This window comes from Lynx rufus, unplaced genomic scaffold, assembly GCF_022079265.1.
Source record: "Lynx rufus isolate CCGP_SWC_20201006 ecotype Redwood Valley unplaced genomic scaffold, mLynRuf1.p SCAF_12, whole genome shotgun sequence".
Taxonomy (NCBI): domain Eukaryota; kingdom Metazoa; phylum Chordata; class Mammalia; order Carnivora; family Felidae; genus Lynx; species Lynx rufus.
In genome coordinates, this window is record NW_025814826.1 from 44,605,073 (window position 1) to 44,622,031 (window position 16,959).

The 16,959-nt window shown below is 37.2% G+C and overlaps 1 pseudogene; it reads left to right on the forward strand.

The window, feature by feature from the left end:
• The first annotated feature begins 16,134 nt into the window (after window positions 1-16,134).
• On the forward strand, window positions 16,135-16,618 carry LOC124507461 (peptidyl-prolyl cis-trans isomerase A-like; annotated as a pseudogene).
• The last annotated feature ends 341 nt before the right edge of the window (window positions 16,619-16,959 follow it).

Consider the following 16,959-nt stretch of genomic DNA (forward strand, 5'->3'; position numbering starts at 1 on the left):
AGAGAGATCAAGGGAATGGCAGTTCTGGGAGAAAGATTGGGTCAGAAACAATGGTGAATTTACGTCTGGAAGTTCCATTCTCAATAGCTTTGAAACATCAACGTGAAGATGTCTACTTTAGGACTGGGTAAATAGTTCCGGACTTGGAGTTAAAAAAAAAAAAAAAAGAACAGCTTCTCGGCCTTTTGGCTATGATCAAGTGTAAAAAAAAAAACAAACATGGAAATTATAGAGTTCATAACATACTGATTTTCATCCTGCCCACCCCATGCTTTTTTTTTTTTTTTTTTTGGCAAATGACTCTTATGGGGGAGAAAATATTATTGTTATACGTACCTGTATTTTGTATTCAATGTGACATTTATATTTTCCATTTCCTGCCTTGTATCTCTTACCTAATTTTACAAAAGAGTTCTTCACTCATATGCTTACAGGGAATATTGATAGGATACACTAAAAATGCAACAGATTACTGGAGGTTCTTTAAAAAATATAATTATATCTTTCAAAATGAAGTCCCACAATTTTATGTGCTGCTTTTGAAATTCAAAAGTGATTCTAAAACATATGTGATATACTTTATTCCAAACATCTCTGAATTAGGCTTTATTATCCCTATTTTATAGGTAAGATAAATGAATCTCCGTAAGGTTAAGCAGTATGACTAGCATAACACAGGTCATTTGTGAATTGAGCTGGAGCAAAACTAAATATTTCACTCAATTCCAGTGATTTTCTTCTTCTCTCTCATAAAGTTTGTTGTTGTTGTTTTTGTTTTCAAAGATATTTGACAGAAGGTTTAGGTTCGCTGCAAAACTGAGAGGAAGCTTCAGGGTTTCCCATATTCCCCACCCGAGGCATGCATAGCCTCACTTATTGTCAACATGCCCCACCAAAGTGGGACATTTGTTAACTATCCAAGAACCTACACTGACATATCATAACCAGCCCAAGTCCATTGTTTATGTCCTGGTTTACTCATGGTGTTGTATATTCTGTGGTTTTAGAGAAATGTAAAGTAACATGGGCCCATCATTACAGTATCATCCAGAGTATTTTCAATGCCCCCAAAATCCTCTGTGCTCCGCCTGTTTATCCCTTCATGCATCCCCAACCCCTGGTAACCACTGACCTTTTTTATTGTCTCCCTGATTTGGTCTTTTCCAGAATGTCATATAGCTGGAATTATACAGTATGTAGCCTTTTCAGATGGGCTTCTGTCCCTCAGTAGTACCCATTTAAGGTTACTCCATGTCTTTTCATGGCTTCCTAGCTCATTTCTATATAGTGCTTAATCACACTGCGTCGTCTGGATGTGCTACGGAGTATTTATCCACTCAGCTACTGAAAAACATCTTGGTTCCTTCAGGTTTTGGCAATTATGAATAAAGGTGCTCTAAACATTCACATGCAGGTGTTTGGGTGGACGTAAATTTTCAACCTCTTTGGGTAAATACCAGTGTGATTGCTGGATGGCAAAAGGTATGTTTACTTTTTGTTTTTGTTTGTTTTTGTTTTTGTTTCTAAGAAACCGCCAGCTGTCTTTCAAAGTAGCTGGACCCTTTTGTATTCCCGCCAGCAGTGAATAAGAGTTCCTACTTCTCCATATCCTCACTGGCATTGGGTTTTGTCAGTATTACAGATTTTAGCCATTCTAATATGTATGTAGTGGTATCTTGTTTTATTTTGTTTTGTTTTATTTTTTAAAAAAAATTTAACGTGTATTCATTTTTGAGAGAGAGCGAGAGAGAGCAGGGGAGGGGCAGAGAGAGAAAGGGAGACACAGAAACCAAAGCAGACTCCAGACTCCGAGCTGTCAGCGCAGAGCCTGATGCGGGGCTCGAACTCCCAAACTGTGAGATCATGACCTGAACCAAAGTTGAACACCCAACCAACTGAGCCACCCAGGCTCCCTGGTATCTTGTTTTAATTTGCATCTCCCTGATGACATATGTGGAACATTTTTTTTCACATGCTGATTTGCCATCTATATATCTTTTTTGGTGAGGTGTCTGTTAAGGTCTTTGGCTCACTTTAAAAAATTGGGTTGTTTTCCTACTGTTTTTTTTTAAGAGATAAAGTTTTGCTTCTTACCAATGAATTCTATTTGCAAGGTGGCTGGCCCACATGGGTAATGTCACTTGTAGAAATAAAATCACAGGTCCCCGAAAGTACTGAACTCAAAATAAATATTGGCAAGATAATTATTAAATCAAACCTAATTATGTAATCAATGAAAGGTTTATTTATTAAACTTATTTTACATAATATATAATTGTTTATCATATATGTACAGGCACACATATCTTTATACCAGGACTCATTGCTGGTTAACAATAAGTCTCCCATACACACACACTCACACACACGCACATTAGTATAGCTTACATAGAATTTATATGGAATTTACAGAGATTTAATATCTTGCTTAAGTTTACCAATGGTTAAATGGCAAAGCTAGAATTCAAGCCCCATTCTTCTGGATCTGTATAATTTATTTTGTTACACCACAAATAATGCTGGGAGAATATTGGGAGAAAATGATAATATTGGGAGAAAAAATAAGTGAAAAGTCCTATTTGGATTTTGGTTGGAAAAAATTTAGATATTTCATTTTGTTTCATAAAATGCTTCAATACAAAAAAAAAAGTTTGCTGGCTTCACACTGTACTAAGAAACTCCTATTATTTCATACTCTAAGAAGCAAACATTTCCTTTGGCTGTTCTTTTAGGGATTGCAAAATGAAAAACAAAATGTCTTTTTACTTCCTAAATATCAAAGTACAGAATAAATGCAGCCATTTGTATTCAACTCAACTGCATCAACTAACATATGGTCATTGTATTCTTTTGAATATTGCATCGGAAGATTGATCACCAACTGTCACCCACATGAACTGATTTGATGATCAAGATGGTCATATATAAAATGCTTGGTTACAGAATTTAGAAATCTCAAGTGTTATAGCAATGAGTAAATCAAATGTTTCGTAGATCACACAGATAAATATTCATTCTAGTAACCTATCCCATTTCACTCTAAGGCCAAATGCTTCTTCTTATTTCTTTATCCTGTATCATAATGCTTGTGCTCTCTCTCTCCCCCACTCCCTCCCTCTCTACCTATACATCTACCTGTATCTATCTATGTTATTTAGAATATGGGTTAGAGCCAATAAAGAAAATTCACCTCATTTAAATAATAAAGGGACTTTATTGGCGCATAAGCTGGAAAGTCTAGAGCAGAAGAAGACTCTGCTTGATCCACAGGTTGATATCTTTAAGGTTGCACATCCATTTGTTTGTAATTCTTTCAAATCTTCCTTTGCTATGTTGGCTTTAACCTTAGCCTGTCTTTCCTAATGGTTGTCAGGTGGCTGTCCATTTGGGCTACATGCATGCATTTATTTACCTACTCACATCTAAAAGAAGAGCACTGCATCAAGTTGATAATTATTTAAGAGAAGATACGGGCTTCCCTCCAGTTGAACTAAATTACGTCCACTGAACCAATCACTAGGGCCAGAGGAGCACCATCTGTTGGTTTATCTTAGTTTTAAACCATTGCCAAGCCTGAAACAATCACATTGACAATGTCAAGAGCAACAGCAACAATAGAATTACTAAGATTAGCTTAATCAGGAGCATCCTGAGTAGAGCTTAGGGTGGAATCCAGACTCAACCCTGTTTGAAACCTAAAAAAGTGTAACTTGGTCATCCAAAGTAAAGCCTAGGCACTCGTTGTAAAGAGAAAGTATGGGATATGGAGATGCATCAACAAAAGTCCATCATTTACTCACTCATTCACTCATTCATTCACTTGTGCATTTATTAATTTATTCTATTCATTTATTTGCTCCTTCATCTTTCCAATTCCACACATCTATCAATCATCTCTATTTACCACTCTATCTCATCCTTTTTCTATATATGTAGCATGCTTTATAGGTATGTAGTATGAACAGAGAAAAAAGAGGAATATTTCAAAGATACCCAGGAAAACTAAAGGCTCAAAATGATGTAAGTTATTGCTCAATCTCAATTCAAATGGAAGAATGAAATTTTAAATGAGCACTACTCAAAAATGCTTATATTTATTTATTTGTTCATATATTTCCTGCTTATGTTTAATTTTGCTTGATACATGATACATAAAATAAAACATTCCATTATGTTTAATAAGTTACTCCTGAAATACCAGAATGATATTTATATTGTAAGCTCTATTGAATTTCACCATTATATGAACTCTCATAGAAGTACAGGAATAAAATTATAAGCATACACTGAGACATTAGTATTAATATTAGATATTCTTGTTGGAGAAGAAAAGCTGTCAACATAGGATCACTACTGAAATATAAATGAGACACCAAGACATTTTTCCAATCCTTATATTTTTTAAGGGTTCTCCAAAAATCTTAAAAAAAATAATAATTTCAATGATTTACATTGCATGAAATTTTACATATAGAGGATAAGAAGAAATTTTGTGTCATGCTTTAGAATTTAAGGAAGTTAAAGGTTGAAGTAAAGCCACTTAATTATTAATAAGTTTGAGGATTTGGTTAGTATGCTTAAGAAACAGAAAAAAAAAATTACCTAGTTGTTGAGAGAAGAACCAAATAAAGACGTGGATATTTCAGTTGGAGGAGGGTCACATATATTTTGCTTTCACAACATATTAGACAAAAAAAAAAAAGGTTTAGTTTTGAGGGATGAACAATTTGAGAGAGATTGGTTCATTTGTTATTTAAATAGAGAAGTGTGTGTGGTGGCATGGGTGTTTAGATCAAAGAACAAAAAGAATAACATTAAAAATAGAAAATAGAATGATAGGGGACAGGAAATTGCACAGGAAGAATTGTTTCTTCATTTGACCTGGTGGAGAAGGAAGCTTTCAAAGCAAAAAGATGTGTCTTTGAAACAGAAGAAAGAGAAAGCCTGGACATAATAAGTAATTTCAGGTTCAGAAAAGAGGAGAAAAAAATGAAGAAATTCATTGAAATGGCCACAGAATTTCAGATAGTAGGATGCAGAATGCTCTGCTAATTGTCATATTAGAGATAGAAAGTTCCATGTAGTGAAATATTGGAAAGACTGTTTTGAGTAATATGATAAGGGATCAATGACCATGAAACTGAAAACCATCAGGTCCAAGTTAAAGGGAGGCGTCATAAGACAGGAGATTGCTGACAAACTGAGGAAGCTGGAAATGATTCAAATATGGAGGCCCTCACAAGCATAATCTTCTTATAAAGAGAGCAAGATAGGAGAAAAAGAAAAAAAAGAAAAGGAAAAATAACAGATAAAAGAATCTATTAGTCCTCGAAGGGAGTTGAGCCTCTTATAAATTACATAATGAAAACATCATAATTCTACCATTTAAATCAAATATATATTTTCAGACATTATATGTTCTGATACCCCAAATAATTAATGAACTATTGACTTGTGCAAGTTGTTCTTTTCCGTTAAATGGATTCAATGCTACAAGTATATTACAACTATTGCTACTCCAAACCTGTTTTCCTTCCTTCCTTCCTTCCTTCCTTCCTTCCTTCCTTCCTTCCCTCCTTCTTTCCTTCCTTCCTTCCTTCTCTTTCCATGCACAAATATTTTGAGTGCCAAATATATGCCAGTTTTTGAAACACAGTACAGATTTGTAATTATCTCCAAGCTAAATAGTAAAGAAACAGACACAGACGCTTTGACTACAGAGTCGTAGGGTATGATAGTGACAAGCAGACAGTGTTATGGTAGAACATTAAATCTTGAAGGATGATATGACAGACTATAATATTGTTTACAAATAGCCTTTGTCTCCTCAACTGGACCTTTCCTGAGACCCTTCCCTCACCCAATAACCTTGGCTATGTGATTTGTTTTTGCAATAAAATGTAGATGAAAGTGACAAGCAGAAGTTTTATAAGCCACTGCGATCACACCTATTTCTTTTATTTTTCTGCCACAGGACCCACAATGTCCTAGAGAAAAGCCATTCCTTAAGCCTAGATCCCAGAATGTAGAGTACATGAAGCAAGACCACAGCCTACCCACACAGACATGCCCATGAAAAAAAAGTAAATATTGGTAAGCTACTAAGACCCAGCCATTAAGAAGGCCTGGTTAATATGGAGCTGAAAGTTCAATGCAAATATGTGCAAATAGTGAGAAATGGAAGGAAAGATGAGGATAGGTGGGGGAAGGTGGTGGGGGAGAGGGATTGGCAGGAACCTGATAAATTTGTGCCTCAAGTCAAGGAGGCTTTCATTCTAAAAGCTATAGTCATTGAAAAAAGGACTCATGCATATAATCAGGTTACATTTTAAATGTGAAAGGAGTTGAAGTGTTTTGCTAATAGATTGAAAGAGAAATGAGACTGGAAACAGAAACTAAGTAAGAGGCTTCATAACAATTTTATCCTGTGAGAGTTTTCCAGGTTGGGTGTGTTTGGCCACCACTCCTCTTACACATCTGCCCCCTCGCTCTTGATATTTCTTTGTTTATTTGCTGACCACTAATATTATTCAGTCTTCTTAGGGTGGCTAGGGTAGGTAACTCAGTCCCCAAAGATGCATTCCGAGTTATTGCTGATTCTTAGAAGTTTTCTTCAGTAAATTAGAAGAATGACTCTCCTCCACCAAAGCCAACTGATAAAGTACTTTCCTTATGGTTTTCCCCAGATCAGTTGCCTGAAGGAAAGTCTATGTGGTAAAGTGCAGAGGGATACAAGGAACATTGTATCAGCATCAACAATCAAGGGGGGAAAAAAAAAAAAAAGCAAAGCCTGAGTTTTGAGAGTCTCTCTTTGCCTCTGCAGCTGACTTGGCATCATACTGCATGTGTCATTTTTGCATTTCACTTTGAACGTGAACTCTGCAGTCTGAGCAGGGACATCTACAAGCAGCTCTGAGCATTACAGGAATTCACTTTTTGTTGTTGCCTGAGGGTGATCCAAGGGCTTGAAATCTGGAAAAGGCTTATTGTCCTGCTACAGGACCTGGGCTTTTTTATCTCATTCTGGTTGTAACGTGCTTGAAGCCAGAGAATGCGGGCGGGGATTCTGTTAACTTTCTGAGCAACTCGGCAAGTTTTCTTGTAACATAAGAGCAAACAGAGAAAAAGACAATGAAATTCAGCGTATGTTGGCTCAACTTTCAAAGATCTTCTGGAACAGAATTTCTTAAACTGTTTGTGGGCCTAGTTTATGTCCACTCTCATCAATCTATCATGCAGCAATACTTTAATAAAATTTAACAAAATGAACTGCTAGGAAAACAATAACGACAAAGACATACAAAATACAAGTCTAGATTTTTTTAGATTCGGTAGACATAAAATTACTCCGTGTAATTTCTATAATAGTTTCTAAATATTTAATTTTAATTTTTGTATTAAATCATAGACTAAAAAAAGTTTACAGACAAGAACTGCTTTAAAAACAACTTCAGATTAAAATAATAAAAGAATACTAGGGGAATCACATTATTTTTTTTTCAATATATGAAGTTTATTGTCAAATTGGTTTCCATACAACACCCAGTGCTCATCCCAAAAGGTGCCCTCCTCAATACCCATCACCCACCCTCCCCTCCCTCCCATCCCCCATACCCTCAGTTTGTTCTCAGTTTTTAACAGTCTCCTATGCTTTGGCTCTCTTCCACTCTAACCTCTTTTTTTTTTTTTTCCCCTTCCCCTCCCCCATGGGTTTCTGTTAAGTTTCTCAGGATCCACATAAGAGTGAAACCATATGGTATCTGTCTTTCTCTGTATGGCTTATTTCACTTAGCATCACACTCTCCAGTTCCATCCACATTGCTACAAAGGGCCACATTTCATTCTTTCTCATTGCCACGTAGTACTCCATTGTGTATATAAACCACGATTTCTTTATCCATTCATCAGTTGATGGACATTTAGGCTCTTTCCATAATTTGGCTATTGTTGAGAGTGCTGCTATAAACATTGGGGTACAAGTGCCCCTATGCATCAGTACTCCTGTATCCCTTGGGTAAATTCCTAGCAGTGCTATTGCTGGGTCATAGGGTAGGTCTATTTTTAATTTTTTGAGGAACCTCCACACTGTTTTCCAGAGTGGCTGCACCAATTTGCATTCCCACCAACAGTGCAAGAGGGTTCCCGTTTCTCCACATCCTCTCCAGCATCTATAGTCTCCTGATTTGTTCATTTTGGCCACTCTAACTGGCGTGAGGTGATACCTGAGTGTGGTTTTGATTTGTATTTCCCTGATAAGGAGCGACGTTGAGTATCTTTTCATGTGCCTGTTGGCCATCCAGATGTCTTCTTTAGAGAAGTGTCTATTCATGTTTTCTTCACTGGGTTATTTCTTCACTGGGTTATTTGTTTTTCGGGTGTGGAGTTTAGTGAGCTCTTGATGGATTTTGGATACTAGCCCTTTGTCCGATATGTCATTTGCAAATATCTTTTCCCATTCCATTGGTTGCCTTTTAGCTTTGTTGGTTGTTTCCTTTGCTGTGCAGAAGCTTTTTACCTTCATAAGGTCCCAGTAGTTCATTTTTGCTTTTAGGGAATCACATTATTTAACATATTTTGTAACAGAAAATTTACAGATTAAAATATGGAGGTAAGTTGTAAAACCAACCATCTAAAGAGAGTTGTCCTGATAGCATTATTAGTTACCTCTTATTAAAATTAAGCTCTCCATACTGATATCCTTACTGCCATATGGACATCTAATTTAGAATGAATCACTAGCCATATTTTATCAAAATAATGTTTTAAAAACAATATTTCAATTTAATGTTCTCAATTCCTGAAAGTTTCATTATCATTCATAAATATTTTGTTCATAATGAATAAATACAGCAAAATGAAGAAACATCGAAATGGTTTAAAAATTCCAGTCTATTAAACAGAACCATAAAACCAAACTCTCTCTCATTTTTTTTTTTAATTTTAGAGAGAGAGAAAGAACATGAGGGAGGGAGAGGGGCAGATGGAGAGAGAAAGAGAGGGAGAGAGAGAAATTGAATCCCAAGCAGGCTCCACACTCAGCTCAGAACCCCACCTGGGACTAGAGGCGGGGCTTGATCCCACTGCCCTGACCATGACCTGAGCCAAAATCAAAAGTTGGTTGCTCAAGCAACGGAGCCATCTAGGCGCCCTGTTTTGTTTTTTTAATTTTTTAAATGTTTATTTTTGAGAAAGAGAGAGAGAGAGGAGTGGGCGGGGAGTAGAGAGAGAGGGAGACACAGAATCTGAAGCAGGCTCCAGGCTCCTCACTGCCAGCACAGAGTCCAAGAGGGCTTGAACTCATGAACCCTGAGATCATGACCTGAGCCAAAGTTGGGTACTTAACCTACTGAGCCACCCAGGCACCCCCGACTGCTTCTTCTTCTTTTTTTAATGAAGTTGCCTGAGTTCCTAAAAGCAAAGAACTGAAGAGTTAACTGAGCTTATTAGACAAATAAAATTGCCAAGATTTAAGCTCCTCCCCAAATTCATACATTGCTTCTATTTGAAATTGCTGTTGCGCTTGAAGTATGTATGATCTTAAATAATGAAAACTGTGTCACATTTTGCTCCTACTTATCTCTAAAGAGAATCAATAAGCCATGGTGATTAGCAACATTTCACTTGGTAGCATTAAAGTGCATTATGACCTTTACCAGTATGAAATCATTAATGATAATAATTGAAATGTTATGTTTATTTTTCTCCAGGATTCTGGCAACACCACTGAAAGCAGCAGTTAAGGCATTGGAGGAAATATAATTGAATTTCTCCATTGAGAAACCTCCACAGGAATGCTAATAATGTGTTTCAACATGTCATGTATCCTGTGTAATAATTCCTCATGAAGTTTCATGAGAGCTGCGTTTATAAATAACACCTGATAAATATGCTTTTAAGTTACACATAGAGTTCTGAAGCTGACGACTTGCAAAAAGACTGGAGGATGTTCATATATGCTTCAATGTTTCCACTAAAAAAGGATGCACTTTGTGTGGTCATAGAATAAGAATGGGATGGGATAAGGATACACAGTGGTCATCGGTGTTGTGCTAGGGAGAGATAACCAGCAAACTTTTATCTAGTAATAAACAATGTCGTGGTGGGAGAGCATTTGATAGTCAGGGCTGCAGAAAGCTTTTCACTTCACTCCAGGAGCTACTACTGAGCAAGGGACGCTCGGTTCTCTCAATTTTATCATAAGAAAATAAATTAAAAGTAGATAAGAAAATACCAGCCACACGAACAAGAGCAAACCTGTGGAGTGAAAATTTGTTAACTGCCTAGGAGGAATTCAATAACGGGTAAGTTACTCTTTTTGGAGAAAGGCTGCTTCACACTGGGCCTCTGGGGACTGTGTGTTCATATGCCAGAGCACCTGCTATTAATTTCTTACATCCCATCTCAAGAAGAAAAATTCCTTTCTATGTCTTCCTCGCCTCTTACATCATGTTCTGGTAGGGGCATCTAAAAATAAACCAAGAAGACAGATAGTCAAGACACAGGAGTTTTGAACAAAAATTCTCCATTAATAACCCCTCAATTTTGTTATTTGAAAGGGCTCAAAAGTAACTTCAGGAAAATAAAAGGTTATTAATTTGATCAAGCCTTAAAGCTAGGAGGTGGTTGGGCTGCAAAACAAATTTCATTCTGTCTGACTTCAAAGCACATTCAAAGAATCAACACTCTATAACTATTTAGAAAATCTGCTTAAAAAGAATCTTACACATGCTTCTTTAATTAAGCTATTTGCTAAGAGCTAGTTACAACAGTAAACATAATTTTCTCTAGCCCTTCATTTTATAGGCTAAATACGCCATTTTCTTTCCCCACTTTTTGAAAAAGTGTTACCTTGGAAAATGGGCTTGACGCTGTATCTTGAACATTCGACAACATCCCTAACATTCACCTCTGGATGGCATGTTCTTCATGCAAAAACATATCTTCTGTGAAATACTTTCTCAAATGTTCATTTCTAAGTCTGCTTGTTAAAAGGAAAGTTTTTGACCAGTGCATTTGTTTCTTACGTGGAGACACATCAGAATTAATAGTGGGAAAGCAGATGGCTGAAGGAGCCCCCCCCCCCCCCCCCCCCCCCGCCATGAGAGGCTCTCCCATTCCTCAGGACACACACGTTGTTGTAAAGGAATAAAATATGAGGGACAAGCTCATGGCACTCTGAAGTGAAAGCCAGGAAAGCACAGGCCAAGGAAAGGATCTTTATGTTGCCTGAAAATCATTTCTCCTCAGGAATTGATTTTACTCTTGAGTCAATCCTTCGTATCATTACTTATGCCATTTGCTATTATGGCAATTACTCAACTTCAACAAAAGTTGAAAGGAAATGGAGGACTTTTTTTTTTCAATCAGATATATTAGGACAAGTCTATTATCAGAAAATTGGTACAAACTACTTTGCTATAAAACATTTTCCTAACGAGTGGCTAAGGTTCAGTATTTATGCAAGTTTGATTTGTTTTACTCTTTTCAAAAGACAATTTCATACGTTCTGTTCAAAAGCAACTTTTGTTGCATATTTTGCCCACTCACAATTTGAGTTGTAATAACTTGCTTCTGAAAACTAAGATATAGTTTTTTTCTATTTTGAAAAAATCATGGATTTGGAATTTAACTTGGCTGGAAAATTGCAATTGTCAATTTTATTGTGATTTCTGCCTCTTGGAAAAGCCAAAAAGAAATATATGCTGTGGTTATTTAATGCCCTCAAAATATACAGCATCTTTATTATTGATTCCTTCTGATTCAGTGTTAAATAGACCCTTTAACAATTCTATCTCGACCTAGAATTCAAACAAAAGACAAGATGCTGCAGAGGAGAGAGAACCAAACATCACATTGTGTAATGTGGTTTTCTTTTCTTTTTTTTAATATGAAATTTATTGTCAAATTGGTTTCCATACAACACCCAGTGCTCATCCCAAAAGGTGCCCTCCTCAATACCCATCACCCACCCTCCCCTCCCCCCCACCCCCCATCAACCTTCAGTTTGTTCTCAGTTTTTAAGAGTCTCTTATGCTTTGGCTCCCTCCCTCTCTAACCTTTTTTTTTTTTTTTTCCTTCCCCTCTCCCATGGGTTCCTGTTAAGTTTCTCAGGATTCACATAAAAGTGAAAACATATGGTATCTGTCTTTCTCTGTATGATTTATTTCACTTAGCATAACACTCTCCAGTTCCCTCCACATTGCTACAAAAGGCCATATCTCATTCTTTCTCATTGCCATGTAGTATTCCATTGTGTATATAAACCACAATTTCTTCATCCATTCATCAGTTGATGGACATTTAGGCTCTTTCCATAATTTGGCTATTGTTGAGAGTGCTGCTATAAACATTGGGGTACAAGTGTCCCTATGCATTAGTACTCCTATATCCCTTGGGTAAATTCCTAGCGGTGCTATTGCTGGGTCATAGGGTAGGTCTATTTTTAATTTTTTGAGGAACCTCCACACTGTTTTCCAGAGTGGCTGCACCAATTTGCATTCCCACCAACAGTGCAAGAGGGTTCCCATTTCTCCACATCCTTGCCAGCATCTATAGTCTCCTGTTTTGTTCATTTTAGCTACTCTGACTGGCGTGAGGTGTGGTTTTGATTTGTATTTATTTCCCTGATGAGGAGCGACGTTGAGCATCTTTTCATGTGCCTGTTGGCCATCTGGATGTCTTCTTTAGAGAAGTGTCTATTCAGGTTTCTGGCCATTTCTTCACTGGATTAATTTGTTTTTCGGGTGTGGTTTTCTAACCTACTTTGGGAAGTTCCTTCCCCTAGAAAGAGGAGGTAGTGCCAGTGGTGGTTTAGAAAAAGCAATATGTTGTAGTCATAAGAAAGTATGGCCAAAGTCACAAGAATTTGGAATTTATCCCCTAATTCTTGGGTTGGTCATAGATACATGACTTCAGGGCAAATCAGTTAAGCTACCATTGATTTTCCTCATGATAATATATTAAAATGCTTATCTGAATTTATAGGGCCTGCATCCTTTTAACCCATTTTCCTACTTTCTTCAGCATCCTATGCATTTATATGTCTGATTATATATATATATATATATATATATATATATATATATTTCAAGGCAGCAAGAGACCCTGGGCTTCCTTCATTAGCCTACAGGAAATGGACAACTTCTTATAGTGATAAAAATTAATCTTGTCTATCACCCCTGGTCATAAATGGAAGTACATTAAATTTTATAAAATGTAGAAAAATAAATAAAATACTAATTATATATGTAGCTAGTGCCCATGGCAGTGTAACTGTCTGTAAAGACAGTTTTTTGATATTCTATGAAAGATGACATTAAATAATATATAAATTCTTTATAAAACATAGGTCACCTAGGAATAAACATTCTTCTGATTTAGAGAAAAATGACAATTTTCTATGTCAATAAGAAATACAGGTCTGTCTCATGCCTTGAGAAACTGGATATTATTTCAAATCCAGATTTTCTTATTAACGTGTGTGCATGATTTTCTTTTCATTATAGAACGTAGATATGCTAGGATATTATGAAATATGAGAGATTACAAATCTGTGTATTGGGACTTGCACAAAGCTGATTGTCTCAGAGATCTATTCTCCACAGTGGCACAGTGATTACCAGGAAGATCTACCAAATCCCTCCCACTCTCCTCTGGAGGTCTCTTTCCCAGACACACGCAGTTGTCTGTCCATGATGCTCTTAATTGTGTGAGGAAAGACGCACTAGAAGTCCAGGTAGACAACCGGTATTCTCTGGCCCGGCCTCTGTCCCTTACAGGTGGGGAGTTCCTGCTTCATGCTTCTCAGACGTATCTTCCATGTCTGCAGCAACCCTGTAGTTCTGAGTCTTAAAAAACAGTGTGGTATTTTTAGAACACCAGTATTCACTGCCTCTTGCCTATTTCTATGTCCCTTACCTCCTTTCCTCCAGCCACACATGCAGAAGTCCTCATTCCCGATTGCTTTAGAAGGTCGGTCCCTGTTCACACTCATTTCCCTTGAGTTTATTCATCTAAAAGAACTGCTTACTTATTTCGTGATGTTGTTAGTCCCCCTCTGCCCTCCATTCACTCTGGGGGCAGAGTAGTCAACAGTTAGAGCTGTGACTCCCAAACCGATTTTTTGTTATTTGAACAAGCCTAATATCACACACAGGTGATTTAGCTTCTGTTCTCCTTTTCCAATGCACAATTACTCATTTTCTGAAAGGCAGGTAGAAGGTTCCTTCTAGGCTTGGCTTTTCTTTCTGTTTTGCTTTTTTTCTTGCAGGTGATACTATTTATGCACCTCCAACTATAGAGTGTCTAGGATTAACTTTACTCTTCGGGTACTGACTCACGTCTTGGAGTCGTCCTGAGTGCATAAGTAAAAGGAGGGCCAGGGAGAGATTAATGGGACAAACAAGTAACTTACCATTGGTATTTTGTTTAAATATAAAAGTATATTATGTATCCACATTTAGATTTGTTGGTGAATCCATGTAAGTTTATGTAACATTTAATAAAAGTAACAGAATTACAGTTTTTCAAAGGTCTCCATTTTTTATGAGAATCTTGGATTGTAATCTCAGTTTTGATGTCAACTGTTGTATGACAGTAGGTGAGTAGCTTAGTCTTCTTAAGAAGCATTTCTTTATCTATCACATAGGGTTTTAGGTTTCCTATTCTGTGGTTTAAAATTTCTATGACACTATGGTTCCCTGGGAACTACAAGGAATGAAGTGGCATGCATAAGCAAGGAGAAACACCCTGCCAATCGTTTCAGTTTGTGTAGGCAAAGAAGAAATTCTCCCATCCCACATTAGTATACAGATGGGGTTGTAAAATCTGCTTTAATACATATTTTGACATGATGCTTGGGATGGTATGAAGATTTAAAATAAGGTTCCTGCCATGATGTTGTCTGAAGATGTTGCTCTATGTTGTGTTTTTATCTAACATCTAAGGAAGGGGGGAAATTTAATTGAGTTCCCAAAGTACTCAGTGCAACTCAGTTATATTTATATGCAATCATAAATTCTAGCATTCAATAAAATGGTTCATATTACACAGTTCTAACGGTTCTTAGAGGCTTACATACATCTCTTGTTCTAATAAAATTTTGGTTGCTATTTCTGGGAGTAATTCCATGCTCCTAGAATTCCAATCAAATTTTGGTTTCCTCTTATTGATACTCAGTTTATTTCTAAGATATAGAGTTTTAACATTACCCTGTATGATGCAATTTATACAATAATTTGTTGTAATATCATAGCCAAGACCACGTTCATTAATTCGTGATTACTTAAAATACATTAACACTGGTGCAAAGATGCTTTTCACCTGCATAATTTCTAAGGAATACTATTTTTTAATTTGCACAAATTGTTTCAGACATTATGAGTTCCCAAAATAAGCAAGTTTATTACAATGTTTTGCTTACAGAAGCTATATTTCAGAAAGTTGTGAGGAGTTTGATGACGTTTGGCTTGCTTGTTGCTCCATTTTTGGCTATTGTGTATATATATTTTTTAATTTTTTAACGCTTATTTATTTTTGAGAGAGAGACAGAGCGTGAGTGAGGGAAGTGCAGGGAGAGAGGCAGACACAGAATCCGAAGCAGGCTCCAGGCTCTGAGCTGTCAGCACAGAGCCCGACGCGGGGCTCGAACCCACGAACCGTGGGATCATGACCTGAGCCGAAGTCGGACGCCCAAGCGACTGAGCCACCCACGCACCCCTATTGTGTATATTTTTAATAGGAAAGTAAAATCCACAGGTTAACAAGAAGCTGATGACTCTGAGGGCGACCCCACACTTTGCTACCACATCTAGTGTGTGGGCAACCAGCTGCAGCAATCATAGACCACACTCATTCTTTGCAATGCACTACTGTTTCACATTTTCCTACCTCCCCTGTGGTTGTTCCTTCTATCTTCCATGCCTTTTACATCAAGGTAAACTAGAAAACTGCTACCTTGAAGGTTAATCCTAAATCTAATTTTCTGAGTCAAATATTGAAACCATCTAAGTAGTTTGGAATATTACAATAAAATATGGGATTCTAAAGAATTAGAGGCAGAAATATCTGTACGTGATATGGGAGATTAGCAGAGTTTGTTGTAAAAAGCAGATTATGTTTTGGAGACGCTGCTGCCCAGCCATGGTCAACCCCATGGTGTTTTTCCACAACGCAGTGGATGGCGAGCCCTTGGGCTACATCTCCTTCGAGCTGTTTGCAGACAAAGTTCCAAAGACAACAGAAAACTTTCGTGCTCTGAGTACTGGGGAGAAAGGATTTGGCTATCAAGGTTCCTGCTTTCACAGGATTATTCTGGGGTTTATGCACCAGAGTGACAACTTCACTTGCCATAATGGCACTGGCACCAAATCCATCTATGGGAAGAATTTTTGATGAGAATTTCATCCTGAAGCATATGGCTCCTGGCATCTTGTCCATGGCAAATGGTGGACCCACCACAAACAGCTCCCAGTTTTTCATCTGCACTGCCAAGACTGAGTGGCTGGATGGCAAGCATGTGGTCTTTGGCAAGGTGAAAGAGGGCAGGAATATTGTGGAAGCCAAGGAACGCTTTGGATCCAAGAGTGGCAAGAAGATAACCATTGTTGACTGTGGATAAGTCTGAAAAAACTGACTTGTCAATCTCAACTACCAGACCATTCCTTCTGTAGCTCAGGAAAACACCCCTCCACCCCATTCTTCTGGAAATATCCTATAATCTTTGTGCTGTCCCTGCAGTTCTATGGGTTCCATATTTTCCTTATTTCCCTCCAAATCTAGCTGGATTGCAGAGCTAAGTTTCTGATGATGCAATAAAAATTGAACAGAAAAAAGCAAATTATGCTAACCTTTATGAAAAAAAAAGTACATGTCTACATTTCTATATATAGGCTACTAAAGAAAGCATTAGCAGTACTTGGATATAGGTAAAATGGAAACATTTCTTTTCATATACTTTTT